The 20,085-nt window shown below is 42.7% G+C and overlaps 2 protein-coding genes across 15 annotated transcripts in view; one reads left to right on the forward strand and one right to left on the reverse strand.

The window, feature by feature from the left end:
* MED12L (mediator complex subunit 12L) overlaps window positions 1-20,085 on the forward strand; it is a 742,320-nt gene that overhangs the window by 91,222 nt on the left and 631,013 nt on the right. For 12 of the 13 annotated variants that reach the window (XM_068280808.1, XM_068280809.1, XM_068280807.1 and 9 more), the window contains one exon: window positions 822-947. The gene's annotated coding sequence lies outside the window, so the exon portion shown is untranslated. Of the gene's footprint in view, window positions 1-821; window positions 948-19,246; window positions 19,284-20,085 lie in introns of all 13 variants that reach the window. The other variant, XM_068280810.1, reaches the window with a different exon arrangement.
* MINDY4B (MINDY family member 4B) overlaps window positions 1-20,085 on the reverse strand; it is an 86,795-nt gene that overhangs the window by 64,439 nt on the left and 2,271 nt on the right. Inside the window, exon 1 of one of the 2 annotated variants that reach the window (XM_068280822.1) lies at window positions 9,792-10,141. The exons of the other annotated variant lie outside the window; for it this stretch is intronic. The gene's annotated coding sequence lies outside the window, so the exon portion shown is untranslated. Of the gene's footprint in view, window positions 1-9,791; window positions 10,142-20,085 lie in introns of those variants that run through there. 2 annotated transcript variants of the gene reach the window in all.

Genomic DNA, 20,085 nt, shown 5'->3' on the forward strand with positions numbered 1-20,085 from the left:
CATTTGTTAAGTACCTTCATTATACAGGGGGGTGCCCCTTTTTCTTCCATGCATTTTATCCATCTTACCTGATGGTAGGACCATTTTTGCATGTTGCAGTCCAGTGCTCAAAAGTATGTATCTACTATTGGTGTCCTATGCTGAATAAATGACACTTTTGCACTGCAGTGCCGGATTTTATATTCTCTTGATTACAACCTACATCACTACTGTTGACTCCTGAGCACGCAAAGCTGGATATAAGTGAAGCTGCCCTGGTCATTTATTAGATCACGGGCTCATTGTTTAATTGGATATTGCCGTAATGCCGATAAGCTTTTTCTTTCACTGTGTGAGCAATGTGATCAGTTTGGTCAGGTGATAGATATGTTAGTCTCTGATTTGCTAGTCATGATCATGTGCTAAGAAGGATGTGCAAACGTTTAAAATCTAAATGTTAGGTTCCAAAATAACAACAAACCAAACATCATAGGTCCAGAAATATATCAAAATTTATTGAGGGGACTTACCCCTAAAAATAAAGCAGGATTTGATAACAGAAAATCAGTACGTTGCAAATCTATAAGCTGATCAAACACATGCTTGAGTTTTCCTAGGCATGACCATCACTATTACTAAGGTTCTTCAGGATTGGAGAACAATAGAGACCTCACTGCACAACTCTATTCACTCCAGTGGAATTTGTTGTTGCCAGTGCAGAAGCTCCTTGACTAGATAGTGTAAAATAAATTACTTTTTCTGTATCATAAATTGTCATTGCTATAGGCTGCAATCTTATCAGAGAAATTCAGTCTATGCTATTTTTGCTACTTTTCTTGCAGTTTGAACTGGAGGATGTTGGAATACAGGCAACAGCAGCTCCACCCACAGAGCCTTAATCCTGCCTCATTGTTCTCATGGCTTCTTTTGGTGAAAATTTGAAGAAAGCTACTGCATCATGCAAAAAGGTAACATTTAAGCACTCTGTTTACTACATTATTAGATAATCTTTGTAGATTTGTGACGAAGATGGGTTTTAAAACCACTTCACAGCTTTAGTACAGATTTCAGACTTCATTTAAACGCCCAGGGGAGTAAATAAACGTACCCCTGCTGCTACCACTGCTGTACGCGCTCCCGCTTATTTGTGCGCTCGTTCACGTTGCCATCTGCCCACCAGGAGATGCTACACATATCTACGCACCTTAAAACTTTACTTGAGCACCAGGGGTGTAGATATGCATACCTGTTTATTTACCTTGCCGATCGCATTCGCCGGCATGTTCCTGTTCATTTCTGTTGCCATCCTGCCGGTCTGTGATCAGTGAATAGGGACAGCTGTTCCCAAAGACGATCACACTGCCACACAGAGCCTGTAATGAATGAAAGCCGGCATCAGCAAAATGCCGGTATCCATTCACAAACTGAAAGTAAAGAACACACACACAACACTTCCTGTGTACTGTTAAAGAGAAACTGAAGCGAAAAAAAAATTATGATATAATGATTTGAATGTGTAGTACAGCTAAGAAATAAAACATTAGGAGCAAAGACGTAAGTCTAATATTGTTTCCAGTACAGGAAGAGTTAAGAAACTCCAGATGTTATCTATGCAAAAAAGCTACTGAGCTCCATGACTTTCAAAGTCGCAGAGAGCTCTGTCTTCTGAAGCTTGTTATCTCAACTGTCAGTCACTGTATTTTCTTTTTTCTCTGCAGATGACAGGTCAATAGTTCATTGGCCTGCTATGTAAGATAATTTAGAATGTTGAGTAGTGTGTAAACTGTAAATATTAGAGAATGATGCAATGTTATAAAAAACAAAACTATATAACTGAAAATAAAAATATGAGAATATTTTCTTTGCTACTATGCTACTATGCTACTATGTTGCTATGTACTTATGTTGCTACTATGTTAATTTCTGTGTGGACACCATCACTGTCAACAAAAGAATTACGGTTTACCCAAATCATAAACCATGGATAACAAAAGAACTCAAGGGACTTCTAAAGAATAGAAACAAAGCTTTTAAAATACAGGACAAAGACGCATATTCTTCAGCCAGAGCAAGTCTGAAAAAAGGCATACGAAATGCAAAACTTAAATACAAACAAAGGATTGAGGAAAACTTTGAAAATGACTCAAACCCAAGGAGGATGTGGCAAAGCATTCAACTATTCACAGATTACAAAAAGAAGAATAGCACTCAATATACACTGGACAATAACATCCCCAGCCTAGCAGAGGAACTTAACAACTTCTTTGCTAGATTTGAAAAAGACAACAATCGGCCTCCAGTCAACTTTGGGCCCACTACAGACTCACAGCCATTAATCCTTCACATACATGAAGTGCAGCAAGCACTCACAAATATCAACACCAGGAAATCTGCAGGTCCTGATGGTGTGCAAGGACGTGTGCTCCAGGCCTGTGCTGGTCAACTAGCGAAAGTTTTTACACAAATATTCAACCTCTCTCTGTTCTTGGGTGTAGTCCCATCATGCCTTAAATCTACAACCATTGTGCCAGTCCCAAAAAATCCTAGGATAACCTGTCTTAATGATTATCGACCAGTTGCTCTAACCCCTGTCATCGCCTAGTGCTTTGAACGACTGGTAGCCACACACATCAAGGCCTCCATCCCAGCAAATCTAGATCAACACCAGTTTGCTTACCGAACAAATAGATCGACTGAGGATGCCATCTGTGTAGCTCTCCATGCTGCCCTCTCACACCTGGAAAAGCCCAACTCCTATGTTAGGATGCTCTTTGTTGACTACAGCTCAGCATTTAACACCATTGTACCTAGCCAGCTGACCAACAAACTCCATGCACTAGGTCTTGCTCCCTCCATATGTACTTGTTTTTTGGACTTCCTTACTAATTGCCCTCAAACTGTCAGACTAGGAAAACAGACATCCTCCACCCTTACCCTGAGCACTGGCGTGCCACAGGGCTGTGTATTAAGTCCTCTCCTCTATGCACTTTTCACCCATGACTGCCAGCCTATCCATACCTCAAACGTAATTGTTAAGTTTGCAGATGATACGACTGTCATTGGGCTTATATCAGACAATGAGGAAGCTGCATACAGAGAAGAAGTTAGGAACCTGACTGCATGGTGCGACATTAACAACCCGTTATTAAATACAAAGAAGACCAAAGAAATTATTCTAGACTTTAGGACCACCAAAAAGACTACTCACCTACCGCTAATGATCAATGCAGAGGCTGTGGAGAGAGTTTCCAGCTTCAAATTTTAGGGAGTCACCATCGCAGAGAACCTGTCCTGGGCTGACAATGCTTTAGCTCTAACTGGCAAAGCACAACAACGCCTCTACTTTCTGAGAAAACTAAGGCGCGCTAACCTCCCACAGAAGCTGCTGGTTAATTTCTACAGATGCACTATAGAAAGCGTTCTGACCAATTACATGACGGCCTGGTACAACAGCTGCACGAAGGCTACTAGAGAAGCCCTGCAGCGAGTTGTTAAAACAGCAGAAGCCATTATTGGCACTGAACTACCATCACTGGAACATTTGTATAATACTCGCAGCTTGAGAAGGGCCAAAAACATTATCAAAGACAACACTCACCCTGGAAATGCCTTGTTTGAGCTTCTTCCATCAGGTAAACGTTTTAGATCAACCCGCACACACACAAACAGACTGAAAGACAGCTTTTTCCCATCCGCCATAAACTTGATAAACTCTGAATCCTTTCTGAAATAATTAACACTGTGTATATAGGTAGAAAAAAACGTTTTGTAAGAAATAATACCTTTTAATGGCTAACTAATAGAGTTAAATGATGCAAGCTTTCTGGGATCTAGTCCCCTTCTTCAGGCATATTTCCAGATGTAAGCTGAAGTAAAACACTGATGCAGATAAATGGTAAACACGAAGATGACAGATGACAGATGGATTTAACACTGTGTACAAATTGTTTAAACATCTGTAATACCTGACATACTTGTATAATTTCTTCTCTTCCTTGTTACTATCACTATGTTCCCTATTTGCACCGTGGGGTTGTCATGAAAAGTAATTTTGTTGTGTTACGCAATGACAAAGTGAATTGAATTTAATTGAATGTTCTAGTAATTACCCGTACTACACAACCAATTCATTATATCATTAAAAAAAATTCGCTTCAGTGTCTCTTTAAGTGTGAAAACATTTTGTGGCTATAAAGTAAAAATACACCTACATACACTATTTTATATAAAATAAATACATTTGTATTAGTTTTTTTTCCGCAAAATTTTTTTTTATTAATTTTTCAATACAAAATAGATAAACATTTCAGTTTTAAAGTGCGTCTTACCATATTGCGAATAACACAAATTTAGTACATAGTACAATAGGGTGTGCAAAAGCAGAAATTATTTCACATAAACAAATATTAGATGCCAGCAGCTCTGAGGCAACATGTACTGGCATCTTAACAGTCAACATTTGGCTAACCAAAGATTTCTGTATAAAAAAGCCACTATTAGTTTCAGTGGCTTATGTGCTCAAGACTACTTGTACCATACAGCAAATCAGATGGTCTGGGTATCTAAATATTGTTATTTTTCTTCATTAAGATTTAGGCCTCTTTCCCACCAGGACGTTGCGTTTTAGGGGACGTTATAGGTCGCATAACGTGCCCCTAACGCAATGCCTGGTGGTGTTGTAGGAGGACGCTACCAAGAGCCGCATTATGCAGGTCTTGGTGTGCCTTTTTCATGCTATGGGATGCGGAGTCCACATGATCCACATAACGTGGTCCAGTCGCCGTACAGAGCAGCCGCTCCAGGAAGTAAACGCTGCACGTCCCTGAGTGCAGTGAATATTAATTAGCCATGTGGCTGGCCACGGAGGAGGAGGGGAGACCTCCTCCTCCAACATTATTGAGCATGTGCAAACAATCCAATGTGGCTTAGCCGCGTATAACGCACAACATGCAGCACTTTGCTTGAACGTGCTGCGTTACAATGTAACGTAACGTGGCCACTGTGAACAGCCCATTGATTTTTTATTGCTGTGCGATGGGCTGCTTTACAGGCTGCACTAACGTGCGCCTGTAACGTCTTACTGTGAAAGCAGCCTTAACCACAGACTACATGAACAGTGCAGCTAGTGCGCTGCGCACTGTGGTAAACAGATGGGACAGCACCATCTGGAAGGAACTAGAAAATGAGAAGAGAAGAATAAGAAAGGGAAAGAGGGGTGATAGTAGAAAAGAGGAGGGGAGGGTTTACCGAGTCGTCTCAACTCCACCCAAAGTGTTGGACTTTATTGAACCTACTCTCTCGAATATAGGCTACGGCATAACCCTGCTGCCCTATACTTCAGTGAGAGAGGCCGGAAGCCAAGGAGTGTAATGTGTAAAATATGGTTTCCAATTTTTTTTGAATTGCGGTAGTGTATCCTCCACAATGGCCTTCATTCTATCAAAGCATAATGCGTGGCTAAGATTTATTTTAAAAGAACTAAAATGTACTGAGTGTGTCCTCCAGGAACATGCAATCACTCTCTTAGCAGCCAAACAGATATGCATTAACAGCTTATATTTGTATTAGTTTTTAACCCCTTTCAACCTTACTCCATAGTTAACAAAATAAAACACTTGTAAAAAAAAATATGGTTTAGAAAAAAAAATAATAATTACTTAAGGGACTTTGTTAATATGTATGTCATGAGGTTATATTACTATTCGTTTTGAAAATAAAGGCTTGTAATCATTGATATAGTATAAAAAACACTAACCAGAAAAACCACTTCTTTATTTCTAAATAAAATACGTTGTACTAGGGACATACGGTAAGTTAAATGTTGTAATATGTGTGTATTTTATGTACAATAATACATTTTATGTTAAAACTGGCTTAAAACCGAGAAATAATGTTTTTTTGTCTTGTTATTCTTTTTAAAGTGCATAAAGAATAAAATAATTCTTAGAAAAAAAAAGTACCACCCAAAGAAAGCTTAATTTGTGGCAAAAAAACAATATAAAGCTAATTTTGGTGTGAGTAGTAACAATAAAGTTATTGGTGAATGAATGAGAGGAGCATGATGTGAAAATTGCTGTTTTTTAAGCGGAAAAAAACTGTGGTTGGGAAGTTAAGTTAAAAAGATTGTTTAGCTGCGCTTCCATACATTGACTACTAGCACCTTCGTAGTTTCCTGTAGCCAGATTAAAGTCTAAAGGTGGCCATACACTGGTCGATTTGCCATCAGATTCGACAAACAGATAGATCCTTCTCTGATCGAATCTGATCAGAGAGGGATCGTATGGCCACCTTTACTGCAAACAGATTGTGAACCGATTTCAGCCTGAAGCCGTTCACAATCTGTGGTGGTGGGGGAGGTGGTGCTGCCGCCCCCCCCAACCCCCCCGCCCCCTGCATACATTACCTGCTCCGCCGACGCGAATCCCCGATGTCACTGCTGTCTTCTCCGCTCTGGTCTGGTCTGGTCTCCGGCATGCTTCACTTCTTCCTGCCCGGCAGGACGTTTTAAACAGTAGAGCGCAATACAGCGGGTATACATCACCTGCTCCGGCCGGCGCGAATCCCCGCTCACTGCTGTCTTCTCCGCTCTGGTCTTCGGCATGCTTCACTTCTTCCTGCCCGGCAGGAAGTTTAAACAGTAGAACACCCTCTACTGTTTAAACTTCCTGCCGGGCAGGAAGAAGTGAAGCATGCCGAAGACCAGAGCGGAGAAGACAGCAGTGAGCGGGGATTCGCGCCGGCCGGAGCAGGTAATGTATACCTGCTGTATTGCGTCGGTCGTCGGGCATTCGAACGCCGCTAACAACGCACTCCCAACCCGCCGGCGACCGAGAAAAATCTTCCGCACGGATCAATCGACGGGAGCGATCGATTCCGGACGGAAATCGATCGTTCTGTCAGCAGTGTGCGCGCTGATATTACAGCCGTTTCGATCACTGTGATCGAAATGGCTGTATATCGGCGGGAAAATCGTTAGGTGTATGGGCCCTGTTACTTTTGTTCATCACCTACTTCTTTCCAAGCACAAATCCAGCCTTTTCATGCAGACACATGGTTTTATGGTTTCCGCTGTAATAAAGGAATGCTGTGAAACGCAATCTGGCATAATCTGCCTACTTTGTGTGTCCTATAGTCACACCTGACTAATCCACCCACCAGCTGAATTCAGAGAGTAGAGGATGCTGCTGCACTGCAATGTCAGGTTCATTTGGCTCATAAAATAGGTATTGTGTTCCCCAGTTTGCTTCTAGGCACCATTATTTGGGTGTAGTTGGGCACTAAAGCTCAGTTCCCCAATATAAGTTTTTTTTTTTTTTTACAATATTGTAACAAAGGTTATCTGTGAAGCTTTGTTCTCTGGCTGCCAAAGTTTGAATGAATACCTATGACTCAGCCTTTATTCCAATCTGTCATAGCTGTGATAATGCCAACCCAACACAAAAGCATTGCAACAATGGTTTCCATGCTAATCGCTTCTCATGTTGCACTTTTTGTGTTCTGTTATCATTCAACAGCTTCCATGTAATGAAAACATCTGACTGTTCAGTTAGGAAGACTAAACACATTTCACCATCACCCGTTACTTATCTGCCTCATTGCCTGGCCTGTAACATTACCAAACAACTGCTTTGTGTACTAACAGAAAATATCTCTATAGATTTCCTGTTACAGGAGCCAGACAGGTCAGGTAATATGCATTCCAATGACACAGGATTTGCAGTTATGTTTTCAGCACAAGTCACTTCCTGCAAAACTGATCTGTCGCACTCAACACCATTAGTGATACAAATTACTCATTGGGTTACCTGTCTTTCAAGCACACCATTTGTAAGTTCTCCCTACAACAGTGTTATGCTAGGTACACACCATACAATTTTCTGTTACATTTTCTCTTAGATTTACCTGCCAGATAGCTTTTCTCCATGTTGTAGGTAAATCTAACAGAAGAATCTAACAGAAAATTGTATGGTGTGTACCTAGCATTAGAATCTACGGTGTTGGAATCTTTCTCTGCTTGTTGCAGCAGGGTGAGTTGCACCTCTGCACCTATGTTCATCATTATCTACCAGCGGACCGAGCGAGTATGAATCTACGGCGGGCAGGGGGCGCTGCGGTCCTGACCTGACATAAACTCTACGTCCCAGTGACCGTGCGCCCCCGCCCGTCCCCGTCGCTCGGTCCGCTCTGCCCCCGCCGCAATGTGCTGCCCTGCCGCCTCTATGACGGCCGAGCACTGTGAGCCGGGCAGGAGCCGTTTTCATTGGCTCCTGGCCCTGTCATTCATGTAAGCCGTTCCCATTGGCTTACATGGAATGACAGGGTCAGGAGCCAATGAAAGCGGCTCCTGACCGGCGCACAGCACTGCCGTCATAGCGACGGCAGAGAGAGCAGCCTGCGGCAGGGGACAGAGCGACGTGACCGGTGGGAGCGACGGTAACTTGCGGCGATTCGTCGGGAAGCGGCGGTTTGCTGGATCAGCACCCTCTGGTCCTTAAGGGGGCAGAGGGTGCTGGTCCCGAAAGGGTTAAACAGAGAAAAATAAAAAATCTACCAGTGAAAGTTTAGACCAACTTATGTTAGACAAGATAGGTCCGCTGATCCAGGGCCATATGCATAGAAGGCATTCCAAAAGGACCTGGGAGAGAAAGCTTTTGGGTTCATTAACTTACACTATCAACCAAAAACAAACAATTTAAAGGAAAACTGTAACGTGAGCGATATGGAGGCTGCCATGTTTATTTCCTTTTAAAGGACAACCGAGGTGACATGTGACATGATGAGATAGACATGTATATGTACAGTGCCTAGCACACAAATAACTATGCTGTGATCCGTTTTTTCTTTCTCTGCCTAGAAGAGATAAACATCAGGTATGCAAGTGACAGTTTCTGTCCGTCTCGGGACCAGTTCGGACTGGGTCAGACTATAGCAAAACCTTTACTGATAAGGAAATAAAGCTATAGAGTACTTTCCTGTCAGTAAATGACTTCCTGGAGCAGGAAAGAGATAAAAAGGGTCAAAAGTTCATAGATTTGAGCCCAGGCATACTTCAATGAATGTGTCATTGAGCAGAGGCAAATGAAACAGTAAAAACTTAAAAACTAGATTCAAATATAAAATAAAACTGTGGGATATCTAAAAAAGTCAGTTTATTTTCACCCCGGATCTCCTTTAAGTAATACCAGTTGCCTGGCTGTCCTGCTGATCATCTGACTCTAATACTTTTAGCCATAGACTCTGAACAATTGATGGCCCTTCCTCTACTTCCTTCCAGGGGACCTTGCCACCTGGCCGCCGGTGCTTACCCCCTGTGGTTCACCAATCCACAAACCGGATACAATCAAATAAATGATGAAGGAAGCACTCTTGATTGGCACTATGCCATATATTGTACACAACAGTACACAAATGTTTTCGAGCTCCTCGCTCTTCACCTGTACACCTGAGGAAGAGCAAGGAGCTTGAAAAACATTTGTGTACTGTTGTGTACAATATATGGTATATTGCCAATCAAGAGTGCTTCCTTCATCATTTATTTGATATACCCTGAACAAGCATATGAAGATCAGGTGTCTGACATTGTCAGATCTGACAAAATTTGCTGAATGCTTGTTTCTGGCGTTATTCAGACACTACTGCAGCCAAATAGACCAGCAAGGCTGCCAGGCAACTGGTTTTATTTAACAGGAAATAAATATGGCAGTGTCAGGCCTGTAGGGATGCCCCAATATACAATGCCTCAATATACCTCCACATGCTTCAAGCTATGTGGCGCGTCCCCGCTTGAACGAGAGGTGAGAGACAACACCTACCCGACTTTGGTTACACGCAGGCCTTTAGTGTGCAAGGTATTGGAGCTGAATGCAGGGTGAGCAAATAAACTTCCAGGCTTAAACAGGGATACAGAGTAGTAGAGTCCAGTAACAGTCCAAGATCATACAGGGGTAAACAAAGATATCGCAGTACAGGAGGACTAGGCAGTAGCGAGGTCAAGAACGGATCCGAGGTCAAACCAGGCAGCAAACAGTCGTAACGATAATACAGGCAATAAGTCGGTTCAGGCAGCAGACAAAGGAGGTCCAGTAAACGAGCAGAGGTCAAAGTCCACATAATCCAATATAATAACAGCAGGTAAACAGAGCACCCAGCTACCGGCAAGCTAGAGCTATCACAGGCAACATGCAACTGTCACAGCAAGGTTTAAATACTGACAGCATCCAATCAGTGGCCAGCCACATGCACACAACAGCCAATCACTGCCAGGCATTAATCCTGACAGAGAAATCAGCTAACACAGGTGGCAATACATGTCATCTGACTAACCAGAACAGACCAGCAAAACATCCTGACTGTGTGTCAGCTATAGCATACTGGCCAAGGGAATCGCCTCTGACGCAAGAGACCAGGGTTCAATCTCAGCCAGGGTCAGCATACACCATATTTATATTTATTAAATAAACCCCTGCCTAAGTGTCAGCTGACTATCCTGTCAGCTGACACTACCTCTGGCGCCGCCTCAGACCATACTGCTGCCGAGAGGAGCGAGACATCCGCCCGCCAGTATGTGCAGAGCAATCCACAGTGCGCAATCCCCAGTGCGCGCGTCACCAACGGAGGATGGCTGCCGATATGCAGAAGTGCCAGGACGCGACCCGCTCTTGGCAGAGATGGCCGCTTCGCTGGATCCCGGAGGTAAGTCTCTTACAGGCAGCCTCCATATACTTTTACTAAAGTTGTCCTTTAATGACATGAGATCCGGGCTGCAAAGTGTTTTATATTTTAAGTGTAGATGACAGGTTAATAAGAAATACTGTAGTTGCTGTACCTTCCTGGAGAGGCAATCCTATATGGAGATGGTACCATATAACAAGCAGTAGTGCAGGCGTCACCAAAGCAGCCATAGTGCCTGCTATGGGACCCGTAGCTGTGGGCGGCCCGATGTGCACAGGGAAGTGGGGGTCCGCAGCAGGCCTCATGGAGAACTGTGTTGGGGCTACTTCAAGTTACCTTTACACGGGTCATCTCTGGCTACTTATACTGGGGGCTTCCTAACCTGGGGGGTGCACTACTTCTAGCCTCTGGCTACCTATACTGTGGACTATCTGGGGCTATCTAATACTGCGGGATTCCTATGCTACCATTAATAGAGGGCTACTTAATAATGGGGGGCAGGGGCGCTCTGGCTAATTAAATTGGTGCGTAGTAATTTTTTGTTATATTATATAACAAAATAAACTGTACTTCAAAATGACTTTTATGTCTCAGTACAAGAATTTCAAATACCGTATATGTGGTTATTATGGATTTTTTAATTTTCAAAAATCAATACTGACAAAAGAAATTTGGAGTCTAATGTATTCAGATTTTACTAATGGTGCCCATACATGGTACAATTTTTTCATTTTTTTTTTCGATTAGATAATTTCTTTTGATTCCTCCATTAGATCAAATATAAAGATTTTTCCAACATGTCCAATCCTATTTTTTAATCGAAAATACGGGATCATTGTTTGCTTTTACTTGATTAAAAAAAAATAGATTATTTTCGACTTTCATTCGATTTGATGGTTTTGGTCAAATAAATGGGAAAATTGAATGTTTTTATTGTACCGTGTATGGGCACCATTAGATCTACTATTAGGTAGCACACAGTAGCTTATCTAAAGAGCTGTGGGCCCCAGTGCAACTTTTACTTTGTGCTCCCTCAAGCACTGCATAAATATTGATATGGAGCATCAAAACCTGCTAAAGGCCGCCACAGTGTCAGAGAGGCGTTAGCAGTGGAGGGGATTGGTTTGCTAATGGTTACCACTATTCAAAGCACATTGAAGGACCTTGGTGCAGTTGCACTCTCTACATCCCCTGTTGCTATGCCACTGCTACACCACTAGTAGCACAGGCAAAGGCTGCTGATCTGTATATTTTAATTTCCTGTTCATCCAACATGGATAAATAGAAATTTTGGTGGAAAATGAAGCCCCCAGCAGGACATTTTTGAAATAACTGCCAAGCATTGCCATTGGTCCATATGAATACCAATGGAGACCAGGATTCAGATAATGAATGCCCATACACACTGTGTATGTATGCAGCTGGTTTTTGCTTAGTAAACGAGGGATTGCCTGTAATTGTCGGGCACACATTTATTTTCTTTCTGTAAATCAGTCTCCAAGTGCTAGAGGAACCTGAAACATCCAAGGCATTCTAATATGCTACTACTAGCTTGGTAACACCTGCACCAGCTCATGAGCATCACAACTGGTTATAAATGTCACTCATTAAAGTAATGGGGAAATGGCAAGCCTTGGTTGATAGGAGGGGTAGAGCATGTCAGTAATTGCATAGCAAAGCCACTTTGTGATGATCCGCTCAGCTGGCTGCACAGGCAGACAGCTGTTTGTCCATTCCTCTAGTCTGTGGGCTGCAGGACTCTGGAACAGAGACCTGTCTTTCCATTGCAAGTTTCTGGTCTGTTCTCTTGCTGGGGAATTGCATACATTCGTTATGCAAATCCCCTACCTGCCTCCTTTGATGACTGGCACTATAAGAGCTTTATGTTTCCCAGAAGGCTTGGCTGGTCATTTCCTTTCCATGGTCTGTTCCTGATGGACACTGCTGGAGTGTCAGCCATTGCTATCTAGTATAGTTAATTCCTGGGGGTTGCTTTAGGCTCCCCTTCTAGCCCAGTCAGGTTGTATTATCTGTATTGCCTGTTCTGTCTTGTCTTGCCTGTTGCCATTGTCCTGTCCCAATGGTGGTCGACAGGAAATGGTTCTGATCTCTGTTCTTGGAGTATAGCTGGTGCAGCGGTTGCTACCAGCTATCTCTTCTGTTCTGTCTCCTGGGATCGCGCTAGCTACTTTTCGCTAGCGCTGGGGATCCTTCTGTTCTGCTACTCTGTACCTGGATCACGCTAGCCACTTTTCTCTAGTGCTGTGGATCCTATCTCTCGTTTGTCCCTGTTTTCGTGTGTCTGTCTTGTCCGCTACGCTTGCTGGAGGCTCGGTGAGGTATACGTTAAGCAAGCGCTCGCGTCCTCTGTTTCATGTTTGTCTGTTAATGGTTAGTTAGGCGTGCTTGTCTCTATTGTGCTTATCACGTGGAGATCGCGCATAACCGCGTGCACTTTTGCGAATGAGTGCGGTGTTCGCGGTTAGCTAGCGTTTGTTATTTTCCGTATCTCCTTATTGTATTATTTGCTGTGCCTTTGCTACCCTCGTATTCTATTCTGATCTGCCTTGTGTCACGTCTGGCGATCGCACCTCTCGCGATTGCGTTCCTATTTCGTATCTGCTGTTGTGTGTGCGCGGTCGCGGGGTGGCGACTGGATTGGCGCACACACATACAACCTGTCCCTTTGCTCAATCTCATTCGCAATCTCCTCTCTTGCGATTGCGTTCTGCGCTTCGTGCAATTCCTGTCTGGCACTTGTGGAGGTACAGAGGATTGGTTCCTCTGCACTCCCCAGCGCCATCTGCCGACAGGAATTTCCCTCTACAGGTGTGTAGCACCTTTTGCTGGGTGCCTCCAAAGATACGCTTGTGGAGGATTTCCGCCGTGTCAGCGCACGCGTTGTGCGCTGATCACGGAGAAAGTTCCACAATCGTTACACACTTGGGTTTTGTGGGCTTTTGGGGAGATCTTCGAGTTATACAAACATATGTGCTGGCACCAGTTAGTGTGTGCTTGTAATGCATGATTTAAAGCAGTGGTCCTCAAACTTAGGTCCGCGGGCCGAATGTGGCCCCCTGAGGCTTTTTTACTGGCCCCCCACACACAAAATGTATTATAGATGCAGTCAGCTACATCTTTAAATATTGGTGGTCCGCATTTAGAATGAAGCCAGAAAGCAGTAATTCACTGGTTTCCAATTAAATTTCACATCGGGTGACACTGTTGTCCAATTGGACTGAAGGTTGTCACCTTAGTATGCATCACTGTCTGGCCCGCAAAGACTTCTATGTATACTCCGGCCTCCCAGCAGTCTGAAATATGTTGACCCGGCCCTCGACCCAAAACGTTTGGGGACCCTTGCTTTAAAGTAACAGTTTGCTTGTAAACACATTTTACCATTGGCAGGAGGTCTAGGTAACACCAGAATACCATGAGGGTGACTTACAGCTAAAAAACTAACTTAGTCCACTCATGCACAGTGGGAAATGGAAATATTTCATTGGTTGTATTTATTATTTGTTATGACTTACATCAAGTTCAGGTTAAGCTTAGGCCAAGGTTAATAGTTGGTGTCAATTTAAATTGTATGACCAGATTAGAATGAATAATAGGTCTAGAGACAGGCTAGGGTCATAGATTTTTATTTTTTTAATCCAGTGTTAGTGGTAAGCTCTGATGAAAGGTAAGATTAGTGTTAGGCATATATATGTGAGGAAATGGTTAACAGTTAAAACCAAGGGTAAAGGTTAAGACTACTTTCACACTGGTGTGTTGCGGTGCTTTAGGATGGACAATATAATCCAATTAAATACTAAGGACTTGGTATAAAAAGGGGGCATGAGGGTAAGGCACAAGTCAGGGAATTAGCATAGGACCAATCTAAGCTGGGGGCCAGAAAGGGCCAACAGGAATATAAAATACATATGGGTTACTCATTTTACCCCACCATCCTTTGCACAATCATTTCCAATTTCAGGAACACACATACATAAACTGAGTGAGAACTGCATAGGCTTTGATGAAGGGATAATTAAACTGAGGCTAGACTGCTGACTTTTTTAATTCACTGTAGATCTCACACACCGTGTGCATAAGAGAGTACCTCAGAAATGTGCCAAACTTTCCTGATACATACTCATATATGTGATAAAACAGAAATAGGTTAGGCTTTTATGCACTGGTCTGAATATGAGAACAGCAGTTAAAGAGAAACTCTGACCAAGAATTTAACTTTATCCCTATCAGTAGCTGATACCCCCTTTTACATGACAAATCTATTGCATTTCACAAACAGACCATCAGGGGGCGCTGTATGACTGATATTGTGGTGAAACCCCTCCCACAAGAAGCTCTGGGTACCGCGGTACTCTGGGCAAACTGCCACAATGTAACAATGTTCACAGACAGGAAATGGCTGTTTATAGCTGTCTGTGACAGCCAGAACAGCTAGAAACAGCTACATAACCTGCCCACAGTAACAATGTCACCATGTAATAAATGTCAGAATGTAAATCGGGGAGAGGAAATATTTTACAATGAGCAAACACTGACTAAATCATTTATACATAATTATTGTAAAAATGAAGCACTTTTTTTATTACATTATTTTCACTGGAGTTCCTCTTTAAATTCATACAACACACAGGCTGGATCTATTTTTCCTCATCATAAAACTACCATTTCACAGTTATTTAGTAAAAAGAAGTGTCTTGAGGAGTTAACATGGGTGGTGGAGACTTGCATGTACAGGTGACTATAGCATTGAAATTCCAAGATTTTAAAGATATTTCACACATGAAAAAGTTACTTCACACATGAAAAAGTTTAAAGCTCGGTCCCTTATTCCACATGACTGCCTCAGTGGTAAACAGCCTGAAAGTGTTGAGTTTCAACAAAGATTTCTGTTGCTAGGAAACAAAGAAGCCAGTAACAGAGTATCCAGCTTGCTAACAGGCTCAGCTTAGTGTATTAAATTATTAACACCTCTCTTGTCCATTGCTGCTCATACTCTGACAACAGCCACCTGTATCAAATTAAAACTCAGAGCAAGAATATTATTTTACTTTACAAATGTTTGAAAACATACAGAAAGCATTGTCAGAATGTGTTTGTTTGAAATGCTTTTGTCAGACTGCTGTCTTTTGCTTTGCTGTTACATTTCAAGTTCCCGACTACTGCCTATGGCCTCAATTCATCAAGCATTACCGCATTCAGTAATGCTGAAACAGCTTAATTTACAGAGCACTTAGGAAAATGTCAATTCATGAAGACTGTTACTGCTTGAAAAGCTGAAATTGCCGAGCAATGAGGTAAATTACCGACTTGTGCGGTAAACACCTTAACAAATGTCAGTAAATGTCAATTCATAAAGACTAGATCATGCTGTAAAAGCCTGAAATTTTACCGGCACCTCCGGTGTGGCGAAATAAGAGCGCAGACTGTGCGAGTCTTTGGGAAGCCAGCCGTGACTCACACAAGCAGAGAGGCATCAGCTTTGACTGACAGGAGCAGAGCCAATAGAAACAGCCCTCTCCTGCAAGTCGGGATGATGCATTTTGATAGCACCCGCAGGCTTCTGGCAAGTGTAGCTTTTCTACTCCCAGGCAGTGAGCAGAGAGATCACAGAACAAAAGAGTTTTCCCCTGCCTTCCTTTGGCGGTTTAACCTCTTAGGTTCCTGTTTGAAGATGCAGAGTAGCTAGTGAAGAATTCAACTAAGCAGGGCATTTGTAATGTCTCCTGGAAGTTCATCTAAGCTGTGACAAATAAATAAAATGTTAAGAAACACTAATAGTCAGATTCAGAGTGAGCAGAGGCAGTACAACAAACAGTATAGCAAAACATGTACGTCTAAAGGGATGTCGGATGCCTCTTACTATTGTAATGCACTCTCTGCACTGAGTTTTTGTCTATTGAAGCCGGTAAATTACCAAACTAATGTTAAGAAACACTAATAGTCAGATTCAGAGTGAGCAGAGGCAGTACAACAAACAGTATAGCAAAACATGTACGTCTAACGGGAGTTTTTGTCTATTGAAGCCGGTAAATTACCAAATTACTACCGCACCTGTGAACATTTTTATGAATTAGCACACAAAAGTCTAAAATACAGAATGCGATGATTTACTGAGCACTTTACATTTGCCGCACTGTGCTCTATGAATCGAGGCCTATGTGCTTGTGGATCTGAGGAAAATGTGATGAATTCACCATATCAACTCTCACCTAAACCTGCTGAGAAGACAGCGCAATGAGAGCTAAGATGGTGCTTGAGAGCTACAGCAGGCTGTGCTAGCATAGTGACTGACAGAAATTCACACACTAAGCAGCTAAAGAAACAATGCTCCACTTGTGTCAATGTCTCCGCCCTATGCAACTATCCTCAGCTACATGTTTATTACTGTAATTTTGGGAAATGTAGTCTAGTCTCTATTATTCTTCCTATTACAAGAGTCATTTGGTTACTCATGTTTTCCCCACCCACCAACTAAGTCTGGAGGGCAGGAAACAAGCTGTAGTGCACTGGCAAGGATACGTAAATCATGAAAAAAGATGTACTTTGACCAGCACTTTGTCTGTAGACACAGTTTGTATTCAATTATCAGTCTGATTGTTATGAGAATTTGCTTAGTACAGATCTGGGGTTAGCTAGGCTTCCAAAATAAGCATCAAAAGGGAATGTGAGAGGGCTGCATTGAAAGTTTATCACATGGCCCTGCATAGCAAGGTTACTACATGGCCCCTCATAGCAAGATTACTACATGGCCCCTCATAGCAAGTTTACCACATGGCCCCGCATAGCAAGGTTACCACATGGCTCTGTATAGCAAGGTTACCACATGGCCCCTCATAGCAAGGTTACCACCTGCCCCTGCATAGCAAGGTTACCACATGGCCCTGCATAGCAAGGTTAGCACCTGGCCCCGCATAGCAAGGTTACCACATGGCTCTGTATAGCAAGGTTACCACATGGCCCCTCATAGCAAGGTTACCACCTGGCCCTGCATAGCAAGGTTACCACATGGCCCTGCATAGCAAGGTTAGCACCTGGCCCCGCATAGCAAGGTTACCACATGGCTCTGTATAGCAAGGTTACCACATGGCCCCTCATAGCAAGGTTACCACCTGGCCCTGCATAGCAAGGTTACCACCTGGCCCTGCATAGCAAGGTTAGCACCTGGCCCTGCATAGCGAGGTTACCACATGGCCTCTCATAGCAAGGTTACCACCTGGCCCTGCATAGCAGGCTTACAAATGGCCCCTGCTTAGCTTTCTTTTACAGATTTAGATAGTGTAATTCAGGCTTTCTAAAACAATAACACTACAATAACATTTAGTAATACTTTAGTATATTAAAAGAGAGGGGAATCTAATCATCAAGTCTATGCCCCTACTTCTTGCAGTCAGAACAACAGAGATGATGCAATCCAGGCACGAGAAGCCACGCCTAGAGCCTGAAGAGTTCCATTCATCAGTCAGGAGCCAGTTTCATTGGCTCCTAACCCTGTGAGTCAATTCCAATGATCACAATTTAAGTCTGAATAAAAAGGCTTTGGATGTAAGGAGCCACAGCATACGTGTCCGGAAAAGGTTAAAATGAATCAAAATTGTTTGCTTGTTCAGTTCCACAATTTGTTTGACTATGAATTTTTGTGACCATATGTAAGTAGTAGAAACAAATCCACAACTCTCCAACAGCTCCAATAAAACTCCACACTATTAATGATCAAGGCAGGACAGACAAAAATGGCTGACACATTTCAGACAGCATATATCGATTTATTTCTGCCATCAGTTACCTGGGGAGAAGGTCCTTTTCCAGCACCTCTATGGTTTTTCTGGAGTATGAGCAGTGTCATCTACCTTAAATCTTTTTGACCATGCACCATTTTTGCATGTCCGATGTGGCTGTCAACCACTGCTTCTTGCAGTTGTTGCTTAGACATGTTCATAGCTTCATATATGCTGTCTTTTCAGCTTAGCCTCTGCTGTCCTCTTCTTCCTTTGCCCCCAATTTTTACAAGCATCAAGGATTTTTCCAAAGAACCTGGTCTTCCCATTATGTGACCAAATATTATAAATAGTAGTATCAACCCTTCTAGTGAACACTCTGGCCTTATTTCTTCTAGCATTGACTGGTTAGATCTTTTGGCAGTCCAGGGAACTCTCAGTAGCTTTCTCCACACTGACAATTTAAAAGCATACATTTTTCTATGCATAACACTTATTTCTAGTTCAACTTTTACAGCGATAAGTGACTACTGGAAAAACCATAGCTTTAGCTATCCTGATCTTTGTTGGTAAAGTGACATCTCTATCCTTTAGTATCTTGTTCAAACTTGCCATAGCTTTCCTCCCAAGCAACAAAAATCTCCTAATCTAATGGCTGCTGCCACCATCTGAAGCGATCTTCAATCCTAGGAAGATGAAATCTCTTACAAATTATACTTTTTTCCCTATCTGCAAATGGTTCATTGGAGCAGACTTTAGTTTTTTTTTTACGTTGAGTAAACCAGTTTTGGCACTTTCTTGTTTGACATTCGTGATTAGGCTATAAAATATATACCTTCACCAAAATTCTTTTTTTCTTCTAGGCCCCGCAATCCTAACTGCAATAGACATATGGCTATGGTAAGGATTAGATTATGAGCTCCTCTGAGGGACAGTTTGTGACAAGACTATATATACTCTCTAAAGCGATCATGCGGCGCTATATAATTACTAAATAATAATAAAAATCCTTTTTCATCATGCTAGTAAAGCTATCGTGCATCTTTACTTAGCATTCCATGCCAATCTCCTCTCCTCCAGTGACATGCCAGCAGCCTGACATGCAGATGGCCTTATCGGCAGAAAAAGTATGGGCCAGGAGTAACAATTTGAAAGGTAAGAGGAGAAGACGGCACCTAGAGCAATTGTTAAGTAAGGGCTGGTCCACACGGGTGTCTGCCCAGCTTTCTGTGGCGTCGCATTTGGTGGCGTTGCAGCGGCGACGCATTCAGGCTTTCAGCAGCCTTCACATAGCTTTCGGATGCGGTCAGCAGTTTTCTTCCCTTAGGGGGAACATTACCCGTGGCGGTTAACTGCCCCAGGACACTACATGTAGCGTCCAGGGTCACCTTGAACGCCAGGGAAAATTGGGACCCAAACGCCGCGTTCGCATAAACACCGGTAAAAGCCTGGTACAAACGCTCCCATTCACTTGAATGGGAGCATTTAACGCCAAGTCCCGAACGCTGTCGGTAAACGCTCCGCAGACGCGCGTCTGAACCAGCCCTTAAGGGTACTACATTCAAATTAGTAATAGAAGTTATTGCTCAGAGACTCATTTTCATTTAGTATATGCACACTTTGGTAATAGCACTGAACACTAACACTCATACATTATTACTTGGCCTTGTTTCTGAAAAACATTTTGTAAATGAAAAATATT

The sequence above is a fragment of the Hyperolius riggenbachi genome, chromosome 4 (assembly GCF_040937935.1).
Source record: "Hyperolius riggenbachi isolate aHypRig1 chromosome 4, aHypRig1.pri, whole genome shotgun sequence".
Taxonomy (NCBI): Eukaryota; Metazoa; Chordata; class Amphibia; order Anura; family Hyperoliidae; genus Hyperolius; species Hyperolius riggenbachi.